We start from the raw sequence: 20,149 nt of genomic DNA, 5'->3' as shown, positions 1-20,149 counted from the left end.
ACATGGGAACATTTGAATCTGTTTCATTAAACATTAGTTTTGCTGCTTAGTGTAATTTCCTTGTATTTGCTTTTTAATCAGCTGCACATTAAATGTAGTTTCTTGACCTTCTGATTCCTTCTAGGAATTTTCAGCCTTCTTTTAAGATTTTTCTTTGCTTATTTATATACATTTACAACTTTCTTCAAGGTAACAACTTTGATATGGCTACCACACTATTTCTATAAATCTATTTAAAACATTCTCAAATTCTGAGAGACATAAAAAACAGCATTTGCAAAGTAGTTTTCTCTTACACATGTAGGTAGTATAAACAAAATATGTGATATAATAATTTTACTGTCACTAATCAGAAATGATCTATGTAAGTGAGCACTAAAGTTTATTAGTGAATTATCAGGCATGTTGGGGTTCCAGTGAAACCAATGGCAAAACATTCATCAATTTCATGGTCAGCAGGATTGAGCTCATTATGCAATACACTCAAATACAAATCCATGCCAAGAATTTTTTACTGCACTGTAACATCATATTGTTGCTGCATTGCATTATAATATAATAGCATATATTCAGTAAAGAATAATTAGCCTTGAGCTTTTTCACATCTTTTATAGAAGTAAAAATATCATTGCCAGGTGACATTACAAATGGCATTATATATTACTGTTATACTAAATATAACTTTGTTTCATCCAGAAATATGATTAAATTCAGTTCTCTTAGTAGTAGAAGATTAAATGAAGCTCTGGCAATTTCACTCATTTATTTGCAGGTGGTGTGCAATAGAAGCAGGAAACACAGAAAAACTATAAATGAAAAGCAGAGATTCCAAAAAATGATGTCAAAGGGTGTTTTCAGAAAACCTGTTTTATTTCACAGTACAAGTTCCTTTCTCCTTTTAAAGTGTTCTATTCAAAGTCTTTAAAGGTTTCTGAACTTGCAAGTATAGTTCCAAAAATATATATAGGTTTAACTGCAAGTTTATTTTCAGCACTGTAAGTGTGGTAATAGGCAGAATGCAGTGCACAGCATTTAAGGACAATTATTGCTCTTTTTCAGAAAACACTGCAATGTTTTCTTTGTCAGGATATTCCTGACCAGACTTTTCAGAGGTTAGTTTCTCTGAGGATTTCATCCTAAATCTCAGAGACATCAATTAGAAACAAACTGTTTAGATTACTTTAAGGACATTTAAACAACAGTTGAAAGGACATTTAAACAACAGTTGTAAAGGTCTGTTTTATACATGGCTATGAGTTAATCCTGAGGGCAAGCTGAGTATTAAATCATTCTTTATGCACTGAAATCTTAAGACATTCAACAAGAGGTAAATTTGTTCCGTTCTGGCTGCGAAGTAATAAATGTACTCTGAAAGAATCATTAACATTCACAACTTCTGCATTCTTCAAATGCGTCCAGGCTGTTTATGTAATGCATTATTAGCTATTAAATTAGTTATTATTATATTTACATTTGGTTACTTACTAGCTATTACTCATAATGTATATTTTTTGCTTGTGGGTCTTACTGCAGTCTGTAATCGCAGAGGCAGACATAGTCCCTGCTGGAGAGATCTTACAAGCTAGTAATACTTTTTTTGCCAGCAGCCCTCATGTAACTTGCGCACAAGTAATTAGTAATATAATTTCCTATGGCATGGTCATACACCTGTTGAAATTAATGAAAAAAAGCCACTTCAGCTTTAGTATTAACTAGATCAGACCTTGGCACATATAATTTCTTATGCCTCATGTTTTATCTGTAGCTTTAGAGTGGACATTATTACAATAGTTACACAGGACTGCATATATGATGGAACTGAGATACGCAGTAGAAAACCAATTTGCAGTTTGATGTAGTCTCTGAAAATCACAAGCTCAGAATTATAGGCAAGGTAAGAAAACGTTAATAGGAAACTAAGGTCATATTGACTTGTTTCAGCTAAATGAACAATGCTGATAAGAGCTGTCAAGGCTGCCTGGACAGCAATAATCAGGTGATTTTCCCAAATCAGACAAGTGGAGCTTAGGTGTCTTATCAGTTCTGCTTTCTGGGGAGAAAGGCTCAAGTCAGACAGATCCCCAGGCACCAGGCATCAAGCATTGAGTATTGATGCCATGATACACACAAACCTCCTCCTCTCCATTATTTGCAGCTGAGCAACAGCAATTCTGGGACAGGAAAAGGACATTTTTGAGAACCATCTCCAAGACAGACCTGAGAAGATTATAACAGAGGGCAGAGAGGATCATCAAAGAAAATGTGCTCTTCCAAACCTTCATCCCTTCTCTCCCATTATATTCTTCTTCTAGTAACACATACTTTTATTTTTTTACAGAATTAAAACCAAATGGCTTAGGTTCTGACACAACTCTTGTTTCTGAGATCTACAAGTAGTTATTTCAGCTGTGGTTTCAGAGCATCTTTGTTATTGCTGTGGAGAAGAGAGGATGCAGTAAAGGGAGACACATGGGACATGGGTCATGGTTTAGTATGAGGAAAAAGAACAAAACAGTTAATGTAAATCTCTACCCTTTTCACTATGGTACACTTTCTCATTAAAACACATGTATCATTGGCTTCTTTTCCACCTTTTTCCTTAGTTGACAACATCTGAGATTGCCTGTGAATGTGCAAATGCTTATTAGCATTTGAATGACCTATACTGCTGTGTAAATGAGACTTAAGACAGAACTTAAAAGAAAAAAATATATACATCTCCTAAAAGGTGGCAGCCTAACTGTTTCATTTTCTCTGCTCCATATTTTGTTCCAGGAAAACTTTTCTCCACTTCTGACTTAAGGAAACTCTATAAATATTCTGAGCTGGGGTTTGGGATTTTTTATTATTATTATTCACACTTCTGAAGCTCAGAGAGGGACCAATTTACAGGGCCTAAAATCTTGGGAGGGTCTTGCTCTGGAAACAATTATTTTTGTTGAGAACTATTGATGATGTGATTACCTAAGAATTCACTGGTAGGAAATTGAAGAGGAGGCAATTTCTGAGTTTTGAAACATCATCAGTAATAAGTGAAAACAAGTCACCTTACTCTGTGTATTGCTTATACAAGAGTGGTTGTTGATAAATGAACTTTAGGTTGGCTATTAGAGATACATAGTGCCTATGCAACTGTGCAAAGTTCAATAGAAGTTTTACCACACCGAGCTTGAGAAAACTATGTAATTTATAATAACTATTCAGTCTTTACAAACAAATAGTAAAACCTTTATATTAGTCCTCGCCATCATGTGTTTTGTTTACATTGTTTTCATTTTCTTTTTTTAACATATCAATTTTCCTCAGTTTTTGCTTTTGCAGTCAGGCAACAATTTTGAAAATAACTTCATTTTATTATGGACGGAGTTGAGTATTACCTACTGAAAAAAAAAGAGGAATTTATAAATGAATAATTCCATATCTTAGGTAGTGTACCACAGTTATGATGATCAGGTATATGATATGATGGCTTTTAGGTAGCAGTGTTATAGTTAAGGCTTAACCACAAGTAGCAGCAAGAAGATAAGCTGTGTTAGTTGTAGAAACATGCTATTAATTATGCAAAGTCAGAGATGGATTGGCCAGGAAGGAGCAAGGTGAGCAGCGGTGAAGACCTTTCTTAGCTCTGCCAGGTTCAGTGCACCTTCCAGGTACTGGGGCAGAGATGTTTCCCCACATTTACTCCTGATGCCTTCACCTCTGAAGGTGAATGGCAGTGACAGCTAGGTATCACATTGCCAAGGGGAAGGAAGGAAGGGTCTCCTGTCCGATCTGTTTGCACCTATTTGAAAGTTTAAAACACTTTGTCATGATGAAACAGTTTCAGCAGGAAAAGATTAACAGAGTGCAAGTGAAGTAGTTGGTTTGCTCAGTTATCCAGGAACCTTCCCTAGTTGTGCTATTTGGTATCACGTATGCTGTCATAAATGAATAATAACAACAAAGAGGATTTCTAGAACAGAAGAAATTATTGCTGAAGTAATTAATCCAGTAACATTTGGGTTGGGGGAAGCATAAGATTTGTTTTCATAATTATTCTGAAGGGGAAAAATCTGGAAAAGCATAGCAATATTGTCCTGATATGCAATGAACTGACAGCTGGAAAGGATGAATATAACTAGTTCACTATAGAGAAGTAGTTTTCCTCCATCAGGGAAAAGAATTACAAAGGAAGTTTCTCAGCCTGTATAGATAGAAATGTGTTTTTCCTAGTTTCACAAAAATTTGGATGACAATTAAGGAAATATAATCTCACTGATTCTAATTCTGGAAAGCATTTATGAATGGAAATTCTTACAGATTTTAATGGTGGAGGAACAAGTCTAACAAACGGTTTTAAATAAGATCTTCAGTAGGAGATGCTTCTTGGTCAGGATTCTATGGAGGTTTTGAAATAGTTGCAGCCTATATTATCATCTGTAAGAAATGTGCATTACACTCTTGTAACAGCTGAGTTTGGTGACATTTATAATGTTGAGATAACAAGGTGTTGACATTGGCCCGTATTTTTTCCCCTTGTGATCATGTTCTGTTTGAAGTGACTCAATATGTATCATATTTGTATGACAAATACCACATCTGCGGTTTGTACACAAATGTTTGAGAGATTTATTGTCCAGATTTTTTTGAATTCTCTAAACTAAAAAAGATATATTTACAATTAAATTAGAATTTTAAGACAGTTTAATAAGATTAATAGGTAGCTTAACAATACTTTGCATTTAGTAAAACTTAATTTAAGATTAAGGCACCATTTCATATGCCTTAATTTAGTCTCTCGAGAACAAAGATGCCAACTTATTTTTTGTTACATTTCTCTAAATGTTTTAATTTCAGGTCTGGTATCTTCAACTCACTTGTAAAATAATTACAGATAGAAGCTGCATTTTATTAAAAGAATACTTAACATTTTCATGAGATTTCCATGGCATTTAGTCATACATCAGTGAGGTAAATGTTAGTCCTTGTAATATGCATAATATTTCTAATCCCATTTTACAGAAAACAAGGAAATTAAAGAAAATGAGGAATTTTTTCAAGGAACCATGCAAAGTCTGAGTTTGTCAGACCTTTCAATGCTAGAGAATTTTGAGCACCCAGGTACCTCATTATCATAAGGCTGTAAACAATTCCTCTGTCTATAGACAAAGTAGGTGATTAATTTTGTCAGCGAGATTTCTTCCATCTCCGCAGGAATCCTAAGCTAGCATTTGCCCTAGTGCTTGGGCAAGCTGTCAGTACTAAATGTATGACAAAACACCTGCTTCAAAAGGCAAAAAGGAGGAAGAAAAAAACCACAAATAGGTAAAAGAAAAGAATCTTCCAAACATCCACAGGTTTAGTGGTTGTCTCATTCAATATATTGATTGTAATTATGCTAAAATTATTGTAAGAAAGAGGAGGCTAAGTTTGCAGCACTGGAAGTCTCTAATTTAAAAACTTTCATGAACTGTAATACTGGCTTCATGACCTCATGGTAGTTATCATCTGACAAGGTTACTGTGGAAAGCAGAAATTGATTACTGCCCTCTGGTCCCCTCCCATATGCCCTGGAGTAGCTGGAGGTGGGGAACCTGGGGGAGGAATCCGCTACTTATGTCACTCAGCAATAGTCTTTCTGGCTAATTAAAGAGGAGCACCGACAAGCTCTGAAAAGAGGCCTGTCAGCCCTCATCAATTAGGACAATGCGACATATTACATGAGTCTTGAGGAAACGTGTTTAAAGAAGGAAAAAACAAAGATGGGCACTTACACTCCTCACAGGCATAATGGGATGATCCTCTAGAGGCAGCTAAAGAGATGCTAAACATGACACAACTGCTGTCTTTTCCTGGCTTCCACACCAAATCTTCATCAGTATCGCAGAGATTAATGCAACTCAGAAATTAACACTGCAATAGGAGAACAGTAGAGACTTACAGATTTATTTTTGCTTTGGGAAATAAAACACAAATCAACCCAGGGTGAGCCCTATTGTATTGGGTGGTACAGGACCATCTGATGAAAAGGAAAGAAACCCCCGCCCTGCAGAGCTTCAAATTTAAGCTTGTAAGGAAAACAAACACAGACTAGTACTTCCCTGAGGTGAAACAGTCAATCGCAAAAGCTGGAACAGAACTCATGCCTCCTATCAGACTATAATGTCCCTGCAGACAATAGTACATCTTGCCCCTTAAGTATAATAAGTAGGAATTTTCATTCTCAAATTGTTTGGTTGGTTTTCCTAATTTTTGGAATTACAGAATTACTTGGATCCCAAAATTATTTTCTGTTCTGTATTCCCTCCTGGACTGTCATGATACTCCAAGTTTTCTTGCTGTTAAAACTGCCATTAATTATTAGCCAAATATATATATATATATATATATATGTATATATAAAAGATGAGGCTGCACTTAGAGTGAAAAAAAAAGCAGGGACCAGTTATGATGTAAGCACTGCAACTTTTAAATATACAAATTAGCATTTAGCAAGTAAAAGCATGTACCTTTTTGCTTGCAGATGCATACCTTTTTGCCACAAACAGTGATCTGATATGAATATATATTAGCTGATTTAACAAATCCCAAGGATAAAAAATAGTAATTTACACAGATAAACTAGTCAGTACTTTATAGCTTGAGCTACATGCTATAGTTTACTTCAGTGTTAAGAGACACAGACTCCGTTCCTGTGCTGGATTTCAGACAGTTTCTGCTTATAGTCCCAGTTGTAGGATTTCTTTCTATTCTTACTGAAAAGACCAAATCACTGTATTTTGTGTTACATATTTTAGGTCCTTCAGAAATGAAATGTTAATCTAATGAAAAAATATTAAAACTAGAATGTCCTTCACATTCTACTCACTCCAGTGAATCAACAAAACTATGAATATTCAGTAGCTGAATATCAACCACTTTCTGTCAATCTTGATTTAACTTCGATGAAAGCTACAATCTGCCTTATCATCATATAACTGAAGAAAACACCTTCTTGTACAAAGAAGATTCAGACCTTTTTCACTCCCACCGTTACACAGGAGATTAGGAAGTAAAACTTTGCTGCTGTTTGCAGACATCTTAAGTGCCTCTTTGCTTTTCCTATTCAGGTGGCCATGAATGATAAAAGGCCTCTTCTTTATTCTTCTCACATATCACCTTTGAATGAGAGTAGAGACCAATGGCACAACTCTAACAATTAGAAACTGTCCAGATTTAGAAGAGGCCTCACAAAACAGACCACTTGCCTCCGTTCATCTTGTATTGCTGTTTAAATGGTAGAGGAAAGAGGGTAGCAGATTAAAGGGAGAAGTGGAAGTAAAAGTAGAACTGTCCTGGATTAATGTACTGCCAGGTTTTGTTTGTTTGTTAGTTTTTCAAAGCTCTATAGGCTTGTCCATAAACAGTCAAGAAGACAGCTCATGTACTCAATAGCACTCAGAGACCTAAGGAGCTAGGATTCCTTGAGAATTGCATTTTGGCTCCTCAGCCCCACTGACATGCTACCTATTTACAGCTAGTTCATCTGGAAGATTGTCTTCAGCATAACTTAAACTCACGCCTCTGGAATTGCAGCAAAATAACTTTACCACTCTGCTAGAAAGCTTGCCTAAATAGCTGTTTCTACTGAAAATCTTTGCTGGGGTTTTTAATTACCTTTTTGCTACCTCCTTGCCATTGCCAATACCATATTGTTTTGTTTTTCCCAACATTAATGTTGATTCTGATTAAAAGTGAATTTTATATCCTAATTGTGCTAGTTCTTAAAATCCAGACTGCACAGAGAAAAGCTGTATTTGGTTCATACAAAGTACAACATTTAAACTGGACAAATGTAGAAGCTGTTTCAGCAGCTACAGTTTGGTCCTTCGAATGCTCTCTAAGCTGTCTCAGCCCAGCTTTTCAAAGCTGGATGTATCACATTACTTTCCAAAAGGTCACCCCTTTCTTCTTTTATCCTTTATCTTACCCTTCTTGTGTTATCCCTGAGCCTTTTCTTTTCTCCATGAGAAGGACAGAACTCTGCTAAAGTTGGAGAAATACAGCTCTCTTCTCCCTATGAGCTTCAAATGCAGAAGACTCAGATCCATTACTTTGGTAATTGTCTGGTCTGTTAATCAGAGATGAGTGGGGCAAAATGCAAGTTACTAGAGGGAGCAGCTGTCAAAATGAAGAAGATACTCAGTTAAAGAGCCAAGAACAGGAAGGCTTCTGAGCAGGTAGTCATCAGGGTTGTCGTCCTCCCCCCACCCTCACACCCTGGACCCTAGCATCTGAAAGAAGAGGTTTATTCTGTGAATCAAATACACTAATTTCCAAAAGAGAAGACTGAAAAGAAATGTGCAGCTACAGAGAATCCTTAACAGAGGTCATCGTAAAAATGAGCTTCAAACCTCAGTGTTCTGGTATGTATCTCAATACTTGAGCTAAATAAGCAACTCTTGTCTTTTATGAAAGCCAGGAAGGTGTAATTTACAAATATTCAGTGGACTGTAAAATTACGTATTCAATAGCATGGAAATCAAGAATTCTATATTTCTTTTCTTGGCTGCAGGAGTGTCTCTGGAAGGATAGCCCCTAAGATTGAGTCCATTACCTGTGCACATGACCTTCCTTTCAGGAGACACTAGGGCACACCTGCACACCTAGATATTACCGTGTCTAGGTCTGAGATGCAGCAAACATTTCTTAACTTGCACCCAGGAATTCAAAAGTCTCCCTAACTCCTGCAGTTTAGACATAGCCTTAAAAGGCAAACAAATTTGGTACAATGTGTTTGAAAGGAAGCATGATTGAGCAGATGAGCTTTGTGTCTTTACATCAGCTCTGCAATGACTTTCAATTCATTTCAAGAAATATTAATTTCTGATGCTGCAGTATTACTATTCCTTAACAGGCTGATATAGGAATGATCTTGTTCAATGGGATAGGAAAGTATTTAGAAGAGTGAAGAGAAGCGAGGCTTGTTTTTTTGTTGGATACAGCCAGATGCACTCTTTTCCAGCTACAGGTACAGGTTCTCCAGCTATAGGTATGTTTTTGGGATGTGTACTTTGGGCTAGCAGTCTGTCATTCAACAATACAAATTACATAAGCAATGTTGTCATCTGTCTAATATTTCAGGCATCTTCTTTCTACTGAATATGCTCCAGTAAAGGATTCGTCAGATTCATTATGTATTTCTATAAATACTGCTATAGGTACAGCTTCAAATCTTCATATTGCAGCTTGGTTTTCTCCCATTAGAATTGCCTAAAAAAGTCTCATTAAAAGTCTTCTTAAAGCAAGCAACATACAATTTTTATGTGAAAAAACTCTTGAAAGCATATAGTCATAACTGTTAGTTTAATCTGACTTTTCCTGTGGCAAGTCATTTGTTGGTAATTTTGTGAATGCCAAAGTTCCACAGTGTTTTTCACCCTCCATAGAAGTCTTGATTTTGTTTTTATGAAATACAGGAAAGATGATTTCAAGCCAAGATCCAAGGGGTGAGAATACTACTAGGAGTATTCAGCTTTTTTTTTTCCTTTTTGTTTCAGTCTCTACACCATATCTTTCTATTTTGCCTTCCAACAAAAAAACTGCTTAATTTCCATCCATGCACTGAAAAGTGTAACTGACAAAGATTTTTATAAATTCTTATACTCCTTCTTCTTTATTTTAAATACAGAGAATTAAAAAATGCAAACATTAAAGTCACTGTGAATTGTTTAAATATGAGTAGAAAAGCATTTTACTTGCTTACATTTCACTTGTATGTAAAAAGCATAGGCCATCTTTAAACAACTGAGAACTTGAAAGCATTGCTTGCTTACTGTGGATAGCAAAGCTGTAAATACATACCAGTTTGCAAAGAACTGTGGAAGAGCTACATAGCATACGCTAGCAAAAGGCTGCTAACAAGAGGCTAACAGCCTCTGGTTTTGCTTTTTTATCATAAACTCACTACTAACTTCATATTTTGTCATTATTTCATCCTCTTTAGAAAAAAATAAAACCAAACACAAAGAATTAGCAAGGATTTGTTCAATAAGGCAAAATGATGGAGGCAGGTTCTTTAAAATAATACTTTGAATTTATAGGACACTTAACACTGTGGCCCTCAAAATGCTTTAATATTAAATTGTTTCTCAAACACTCCTGCAACGTAGAAAAGAGTGCTCCTTTTATTAGCTTCAATATATCTATCAACAAAAAATGCATGTGATTAAAAGCATGTCTATGCCAAGAACTTTTCTTAAATTTCATACATCCACACTTAGTCATTTGGCACAAATGCTGCATGAGCAGTGCCCTGCCTGTGTCCGGCTCTTCTGAAATTAAATCACTTTCATGTTGTATCACAGTAGCCCCTGCACCTGCCTGCTGGTCTGCCTGCCCAATGGATGCTGGCGGTGGCACACAGCACTTCTGCATTTCTCTACCACACCTTTAAGTTTCCTAGGGAAAACAGAGGGTGGTTCTATGGAAGTGTGTTAGCAGTTTCGAACTGGTTGTAGTTTTCAAACAGCATTAGGTCCCGTCATACTTTCTATCCCCTTTCCCTCCACACACACACTTCACCAAGCCTCAGGCTCCAGAAAGAGCTTTTTTCCACGGTGCTGCAAGGTCTGGTAGAAAATTCAGCAATATCAGGCAGCCTGAAAAGGTCTGGCATGTTTTCTGGAGCGAGGAAGAGAACTACTGTCTTGATGACCACATTGAGGTCAGTTGTCTTGGGAAAGCCATGGGTAATATTTCCCATCTGCTCACCTGCTCATGAAGACTTTTACCAGACATTTGGAGAAGAGGGTCCTCTGTTGGCCCTCAGGACCTACACAGTCACAATGGACTGTGCATTTGGAAGACAAGCAGATGCTGATCAGTAAGACAGTGATCTTCCACCACAACTCAGGCCAGTCAGTTTGGTAGCTTTAGCTATATTACCTCTTCTTCTGTGAAGACTACCTAGTGGAAGCATAGCAGAATCTGGTACAAAAAAAGAATTTCTTTTTAAATCTTCACTTTATTCCTAAATTCTTTTCTTCCTGAAGTACATAAACAAACATCTATATTTAGGGAAGGTTCATCCCATGATGGAACTTTAAAACAAAACTTCAAAGATGTGTCATTAGTGTTGCAGTTCACCACCAATGCATTACTCTGCTCTGTTTCTCACAAGAAAATCTGAAAAAGCTATGAGTTTTGAAGAGAGACAGATTCCATAGCAGAAAGCAGCACTGAAACCATGAAAACTAGCTCTAGAGATACCTTTTGGAGAATAGTGAAATCAAAGACAAATAAAACAAACAGAAGTGACATATAAGTAATTAATGCTAGAACTGCAGCAAAACATCTGCATGAAGCATTTCTGCAGTCTATATTAGCTTCTCTAGAACCTTGTCCTACAGGTTATACTCATACAAAGCTATGTATACATTCTGTGTTTTCCAAAGAAGTGCAGAACTGCAGTATACCTGTGGCACTTGCATAATGCTAAACTGAAGAATTTCATCATCATATCTGAGTAACATGTCTATTCTAAAGAGTGGGAGACAACTGCTGAAAGAGCTGCACTTTGCCTGACATGGAAGTGTGTTTAAGATGTCCCAAAATAATGACTGGTTTTGTTGAACAACAAGTTTTAAAAGTGGGCAAAAGCTTTATCTAAGACCTCCACTGAGGCAAGTGGAAGTTTTGCCTTTGCCATTCTAAGAAACCAAATTTAACTCAGGGCTGAAAAAAATACAAGGGTATAAAAAGCTTTGGCCATAAAATCATAAGTATCTCATTGTAGTGAACCATTAAAGTATTGTAACATGCAAGTGTGTCAGCATTCATTAATACCCAGACTGTTAAATCATAGCATGTACTTCTTATGTTGCACAGAAATTCTCTCACTCTATATAAAACTGAGTTTAAACTCACTACTGTATAAGTACCCCTGTTAATGCAAGGCATTTGCTATTAGTTTCCATACTACTGCCAACAGGTAACTGACAGAAGAATGGAATTAATGAAAATGTGCCCATTAACTTCTTTTCACTGCCTTCTTTTGCCAGACTTTGCCTATATTTTGTCTGCTTACAGAGCAGTACAGCAAAAACTTTCCCATGTGAGTAGTTTTGAATTGTTAGGGCTTTCAGTCTAAGACCCTCCGGCTGTGAACTGTTGGCAGGGGGTAGGCTTGGCCTGGGATCTCATGAGCTACCGTGCATGCTCTTGACTCAGTGTAGATCATAAGTTCTGATGGATTCCTCTTTCTTCTCAAAGTCTGCCTGTCCAGTGCTATGACATGTTTACCGCTATAGCATAAATGTGTTGAATGAGCATGCACTGTACTATCCTGTGAATTTATTAATCACAATATAGAGCAAAAGTCTGGGATAGAATATTTTTACAAATAAAATCACCACAAACTGTTTACCATGTATTCAAGATACGCATTTGGTGAACATTCCACTGTATTTTAATACTGGTATTACATCTCAAGAACAATCACACTAATAAGAAACCCTGTTAAAATATTTTCCCACCACACAGCCCTCCAGCCAGAGACCATTTCGAACAATGGTTTCACTTTTTTAGTAATGATATTCTTAGCAGTCCCATTGTTCTGAACTGGTCCCACAGATATCTAATTTTTAGCAGGCTAATACACATTAATAGAACATATCAGAATTTTTAACCAGAAAATTTCCTTCTGACTTTACAGACTTAAGGCAACTATGTCACCATATGTGCTTTCTTACATTTTTCTGACTACTGTATTCTAGAACTAAATAAACTTTGTCACACCAGCCTTATCTGTGACAGATTTCAACTACCTGGGGGTGTTTATGGACCAGAAATAAGAAGTCTGTTTTAACTTATCAGAAAGTGAGCCTAATGAATAGGCTTAAAGCCTCATCTATTTACCAGTATTTTATTATTTGTTAAACTGACTCATGGTCATTCTTATTATAGCAGCGCCATTCTCACCATTATACATCAGCTAATGGCCTATCAACATTTCCATTTGAAACTCTTTTTTGAGAAGTCAGCAACTTAGCTGTGAAAATTTACAATAGAAATACTGACCTAGAATACTAGTTCCCAGATATGGTTTGAATATTTTTATTAGATTTTTAGTATTAATGTGTATATGAAAGTAAGTGAGGAATGTTAATAGCACTATTTAAACCAGACAGGCATTGCACAAGTTTCAGCATCCTGTTGCTTAGCTAGTGCACCTCCATCTTCATATGCAACACCTCTATTATTTCAGTTGTCAGGTTCTTTTAGACAGCGAGGTGCGTTAAACCAAAAACCAGGGATCTGCTGTCAGCTTGAAACCGGGCCCAAGTATGCTCACAAGGTTCATGAACATCATGACAGGCCAATTCAGACAGTGCTGCCAAATTTGCAGTCACTGGGGACTTCCTGATGTTTATTAGTCATATTCCAGTGTCATGTGGTGTGCAATATGAGCTGCTTCTTGCTGACTGCAAACTCCAAAGTGGCGTCATGAGCCCTCTGGGGAACTCAGACATCATTCATTTTATTAAGGACCTGGCAAGGACCCATCACATGTTCTGCCCACTTCTTATTTAAGAAGAAATATCCATGTACTCTCTCTGTCCCTCTTTAAAAAAGAAATACTTTCAGCAGTGCTGGATGCTTTCCTGTTCCTACCACAAATATAACCTGTCAGAAACCTTCTTCAGCTTTTATAGAGGCTGAAATGGTTAGCAAAATAATACTGAACAGCAACCACAATGGCCCCAGTCTGACTGGAGGGCTGTACAGCCATATTACAGCAAGCACATTTCAAAGCAGAGCAAGCTGGTGATAATGGGAGTAGGAGACTAAACCTTTTTGAAGCACCTTCGTCTGGTTAGTCTTCATCTACTGAACATTTCAGTACAACTGAATAGTTTTGAAAATGCAGACTGCATGAAGTCCTAGTTCTGCCCTTATTGCTTACTGTAACAGTAACAGGGTGAGGGTCCGTTTTCTAGTCCTCAGGACAAGTGAAACACCATCGCTCATGTCCAAATAGCTCAACTCTCCTCTATCATAGAAGAGGGTAGTTTGTCCACAGTGCCTCCTGGGAGAGCAAAATTGCTCTCTAGCAAAACCGCTATTTGTTGCAAAGCACACAGGACTGGGTTCCAAAAAACTGGTTTTGCTGACTGCTACAGGGCACTCAAACCCTGTCTGAATGGTACTTTGTGAAACTGCTCTCAGAAGAGGCTTAATTGCAAGAATCACCTGCACACCGGGTTTTGATATATTGTTGAAAATAACCTGGTCTGGTTTATAGTAGTAGCTGAATTGTTGTCAGTACTAAGTTGTTTATATAGTCAAAATGCATTGACAGGAACATGTGACTCTCTTAGAAGGAAGATTTCTGAGGGCACTAAATATCACAAAGATTCAGGCCCCAGATATGTAACATGTGGGGTGGAATCATCTGTTTCCAGATATTCTGACTATCATTTATCCAATTTGCACTGCTTAATATATTTATGCATTAAAAAAATTAAACTGGATTAATTATTATATCTTAAGCAGATGAAAAAATATATCAACATACAGATATACAATTCATTTTCAATCTCTTTCTAAAGTATTTTAAAAGGCATTGCTTTAAAATGCACTATCTTAAATTAAATGTTATATTAATTTTAAAATGAGATTCAAGCAAACATAAGGCTGTATTCACCTTTCTTGCTTGAATTTGACATAACCATCTAGCTGAATATTCTGCATTTCTGACAGCGCTTAGGGGACTCAGAAGATAATCTGATGTTCTTACAAGCACTCAGACTGGTCAATTGCAGTACATTTGTAAAATACAATATATATAAGAAGTAGAGACAAATAGGAAATAGAGTTTCTGTTTTATAGGGTACTATTTCAATATCAGACTTAAATTTTCTAAATTATTCTATGAAAGAACTTTCAGAATGAAACTTCACTCTACATCAATAGAATTTTCAAATTTGAGAAATCAGATGTTTTATTGAGAGTTAAACTATCTAATTTTAATAAAACAGAAACTTAAAAATTATGCTATAAGAGACTCCGTGAAATCATCTAATCCAATAAGAGTAGATTTACATAAGTGCACATGAGGCCAGAAGACTGCTGTTAAAAGGTTCAATCCGTCTCCCATTAAAGCCAATAGAAAGATCTCTGTTCATTTGAACAGGAGTTGAAATATGCCTTGGAGCTAGTTACTGTAAAGTAGAAAGACTTCCTATAAAATGGTGACCATATTTTAATCATACTGACCTGTCATTTAGGAGGGGCTACTTTTGAGAGTAAATGAATCCAATGGGAAAGCCTTCAGTTCATTCAACTTTAGATACCTACTTAAAATATTCTGGTATGCACTGTTTTATGGCCTTCACATTTTTGTCTCTAGAAGGATTGTCTGAGTTGACTAAAGGAGTTAAGAAAAAGCCTATGATGTTGTAGGATTTCATTGCTGAATGCAAAGATCATTCATTACTATATATTTTTTTCATTCCCATGTTAGAAAACAGCATATGCTCATTCACAGTTCATATTCCAAGCTCTTTTTTTTAGACTATGTCCTTTCTGTGATATTAAACAGTTGTATTTTTATTATATATTTGTTTGCTGCTATGCAGCTATGTAGATCTTTAAGCATATTTCAGCAGTTCTTAATGTTATATGTGTCTTTTGCTGGAGTAAGGACCACTATGTCTGTCATGCACTTAGTTCCTCTTCCAGTTCGATAGACAAGGGGTGAACAATCCTTTTCTCCATGGAAAACTGCAGCTTTATCAGGGCCATTGTTAAACATCTGCTGTCTGAGCCATGACTCGGTCCCAGGACCACACAGATGAGCAAGGCCTAAGCCCCAGGTCAGGTACCATGAGGTCACGTGAGGAACAAACTTTGCTCAAGGTTTGTTCATGTAACCACCGCGCTCCTTATCCATGAAGCTATATGAGGGGGAGGGTCCATGATGCTGTTTGGGAATTTGCCTCTGTCAAAAGCCCTTTTAATACAGGGTCTCGTCTAAGGCCTGCACTCCTAATACTGCACAGCCTTTCTTCTACTCCCACACACTTGTTTCTCAAGTGCAAATAGGAAACAAATCATAGGCTTAAGCCAGCCAGGAGTGCCAGAAATGTAGGTGATGGAGCCAGACAGGGAGTCTGCCATGCTGCTCTGTGAATATATGATATGCAGGTGATTCAGCAAGTATTTAGAAGTAGAAGCTGTTATGTGGCCCAACAAAACAAGTATGTGCATTGGCAGGAAACTAAAGGAAATGATAGAAAAACAGCATCACTTTTCAAGGCTAATTGAATAAATGGATAAAACAACTGCCGAGTTACATATTTAACTTTACCTATATGAAAATTAGAAAAGTTTAAGTGCTCCACTATGTCATGCTTGTTTGGACACCTTCTGCACAGCCACACAGGAGGAGTTGCAGTCTCACTCTGAAAGTACAGCTACGACTTTCTCTACGCGTGAGCATTGCACAGTACTCCAATAGCAAGCATTGGGAGACCACGCGAGTCATGGGCCTGTATTTTGTAATCCCAGTCCACAAGCTATAAATAAGCATGTAATTTATCCCTCTTCACAGAACGGCCTGGATGCCTTTTGGTGTCAGTTTGACATTATGAAAAAGCTTTTCATTTTCTTCCCAAATCTTCAAAACTACTTGACAAATTTTTGTTAGGACATCATTTATTTCTTCAGGAATGGGTGGAAAATGGAGCTCACTACTGCTTTCACAAGCTCTTCTGCAATATTTTTCTACTCTTTTTTCTTATTCATAAAATTCAAAATATGAATCGTTATTTTAGTTGATACTTTTTGGAGCCTGCTAATTGCTTGCTTTTCAAATCTTTGAACTGTTTAGTTATTCTTGTCTGCAGGCAAGGCATTTTCTGCAAGAGCCTTGGACTGTGGTACTCAGCTCCTCCACAATCTGAACTAGTTGGAAACAGGTGTCCTTCCAGGTACACAGCAGAAAATCCAACTGTTTGACAGCAGTAGAGAGCACTGGCGATGTGCTTCCTACTGGGAATGTTCAGTGCCTGGGCACTTTCACAGAAAGGAAAAGTGTAAAAAGTTTGCTAGGGACAAAAAAGTAGGTAGACTAATGTGTCAAAGTTAAAGCCATTTAAGTCCAAAACCACATATTTTTAACTGTAAGGGATGTTCATCATTAGAACAAATTCCCACAGGAAATAATACATGCTGCATCTTTTTATGTCTTCAAACCAAGTCCGTGTGCTGGAGCCAAAGGCAAATTATTTTGATTATACATGATAACTACATGAAATTATACAGTCTATGTCCTTTCTGGGTCATGGTCCCTCACGGTCCTGTTTAGATTTAAATCTATTAATCTTCTTGCACAATAGTGATAATGTAGGCAATAATAATTTGATGCTTATTGACTGATTAGGTTCCTGTAAGAATGATCATTTTAATACAACTGAGGTTTTGCTTTAAAAATGATTGGAAGCACCACTTATTTACTCATATCTATTTAGATAAAATAATTAGGTATTGTTTTTAATGACTTTCAGGTATTTATTTGGCCAGCCTCTGTCCACCACTTTGCAAGTATCCTGAACATAATTCATACAGAAATGATAAGGAATTACCAGGTGTGGGATGCATCTTGCAGCAGCCTTCTAAAGAGGAGGGAGGACTTTGTGACTGGATCTGTACCACTGGTTTTCAAACAAAGTGGACTACTGGTGAGGTTTTCAGTATAAAATAAAGTCCTGAACCCAAACAGACCTTGCAAAGATCAGGTAATATTTTAAGTAAGAATACAGCTTTTGTGGTAGGTCAGAAATTTAATCCTTAATACAGTAGTTATCAATGGACAAGACATACAGGAGATGAGCAGAAAATGGAGTATTATTCTCCCTTTACAAAAGGGGACCAGAAGCACCAAGAGTCTTGCCCTAGAACACACAGGAATTCAGTAGTAAACTATGAGTGGAATCCACTCCGTGCCTTAACAACAACCCTACTAACTAGCATTAATGTTACTCTTTTCGGTTATTACAAACAATTATAGCAGGTCTGCAAAGAAAACTAAAGGAAAACAAACAATCAAGTTTATCAGTCTGTTTTATTTTATCTATTTCAATATAATTGCTACTACAATGTACAAACTCTGAGCAGTACATAAAATGTTTTAATGATCAGGATAGAGGGTTAATAGCTAAAGAACAATTAAGCCATTACCTCCTAAGTTGCCTGTTATGCATTCACATCTGGAGGGAAATTGTACTCTAAAGACTAAGCCTGCAAAGTGGTACTTGGGAAGACTGGGTGGTGCTCTGCCTAATCTCACCTCCCCCCAGGGCCAAAGCCGACAAGAAACTTTGGCCTTGTAATTCTTTCCATGGCAATGCTTGTAGGTCAGGCACCTCGCTCTGGCCATGCAATCTGCCTGCCTGCCTTTGTGCCCAGTGGAATTCACAGCAGTGAGTGCATGGAGCAGGGATGCTTAGCCTGGCCAAAGGGAAGTGCTGAGAAGATGGGGTATCTTAGATGTCACTACTTTCTAGGGCACAGATGCCTTACACTAGCAGAAGGGTAGTGGGACTCACAGCCTCCCCTCCTGGACCTGAGGTGCTTATAGGTTTTTTGTTTTCCTTAACGACCAAGGAATAGCTCTTTCTTCCTTTCAAAAGACTTGATAGAAGGATCTGTTGGTGCTCCCCGTGTTTCAGGAAGCCCCAAACCTGGCAATATGCTGGGAGGAACAGGAAGAAGCAGTTCACCCTCAGAGCCATGTTTTTGTAGAAGCTTCTTTCTTTCATCTGTCTGTCTTACTAGTGAGGTGTCCATAAAGGCCATGGGTAGTCACTCTCAGACTAAGCACAGCAGAATCTACAGTCTCGACAATGCAAGGAATATCTTTTACAGCATGTGATATGTAGTATACTTGAAACTTCTTGGCTTTAAGAACGTGTTTTAGGCTTTCTGAGGTGGGACAGTTTGGGACTGAAATCAAAATACTGATAAGACATTTGCACTGAATGGAAACTGGATGGGGTGGGAGAAGAGAAGTACTCAGAACTTGACTCAGAAGCACCTCCATGAAGCTTCACTATCTTGCTTTTTCATCAGGTACCCACTGTAAAAATTACAGGTGAGCTAGACAGGAATAATTAAAGAGGTGTTTCAGCATAGGCTTAGACCTGATAGTGGGTTATTATGGGTCTCCACTCCTTCTTTCTTTTTAAGTACTCGGAGATTTCAGCACTCCCCCATTCTGAGTTCAGTATCTTTCTTTGCTATACATCCCCAGGAAAATGTGACAACCAGACCAGAGGGTATACTGAGATGGAAGATGGCATGTTTTTAATTCAATGGTCTAAAGAAGGGGACAGTGCAAGTATAATCAGAGGTGATGGCAGATCACCTGAGATAAGGAAGGCAGGCATGGGTTCCAGTCCTACTACCAGTGATGGCTTAGTATAAAAAACTGGAGCTGTTTCAACGGGAGGGAATTAGGTATTCCAGGACAGTCAATAGCCTTGTCATCTCAGATAGGCAGCTAAAGCATAAAACTGAAGTTGTTTAAGGAGTTTAGCCACTGCTAACCTTTTTGGTGGCCATATTTGTGCAGGGCTTAAATATTTAAGGATGAAAAGCTGGCTATCAGATCAAAGCTTGTTTGAGAGCTCAGTGAGGCAACAACTAATTTGCAAATCCGGCTGAGCTTCGGCCATGAGTAAATTACCAAACTGCTTGGTCCTGTAAATAATATTCTGGACATATCCAGCAGCAGAGTTTTGGCTGTTTAGAAAGCTTTAAAATAAAACATCTAAACAAGATTAGGCAAAAACCAAGAAGGGAGTTGAGAATCTGTGTACACAGACTTTGGTCCCTCAGGGTGCAGTTAGCCATCTGTTCCCTTATGGACATGGCTGTAAACCTGAAGTGGCTCTGTGGAGAGCCTCTGAATACCTGTGAATTTCTGATATACATGTTTAGATCTGAATGCTGAGCATGTTTAGATTTGAGTTTTTCACAGACAGAGTAAGTTCCAAGCTCTCCCTAATGCATTCCAAATAAAATCCAGCTACGTTTAAACGTGTTTTCTGATTGAGTAAGTATTTAGCCAGGATTGCCAATTCTGGGCACTGGAAAACTGGCATTCAAACAATCAAAATCAAAAAGC

Source organism: Dromaius novaehollandiae, chromosome 3, assembly GCF_036370855.1.
Source record: "Dromaius novaehollandiae isolate bDroNov1 chromosome 3, bDroNov1.hap1, whole genome shotgun sequence".
Taxonomy (NCBI): Eukaryota; Metazoa; Chordata; class Aves; order Casuariiformes; family Dromaiidae; genus Dromaius; species Dromaius novaehollandiae.
Note: the sequence above shows the minus strand (reverse complement) of the source record.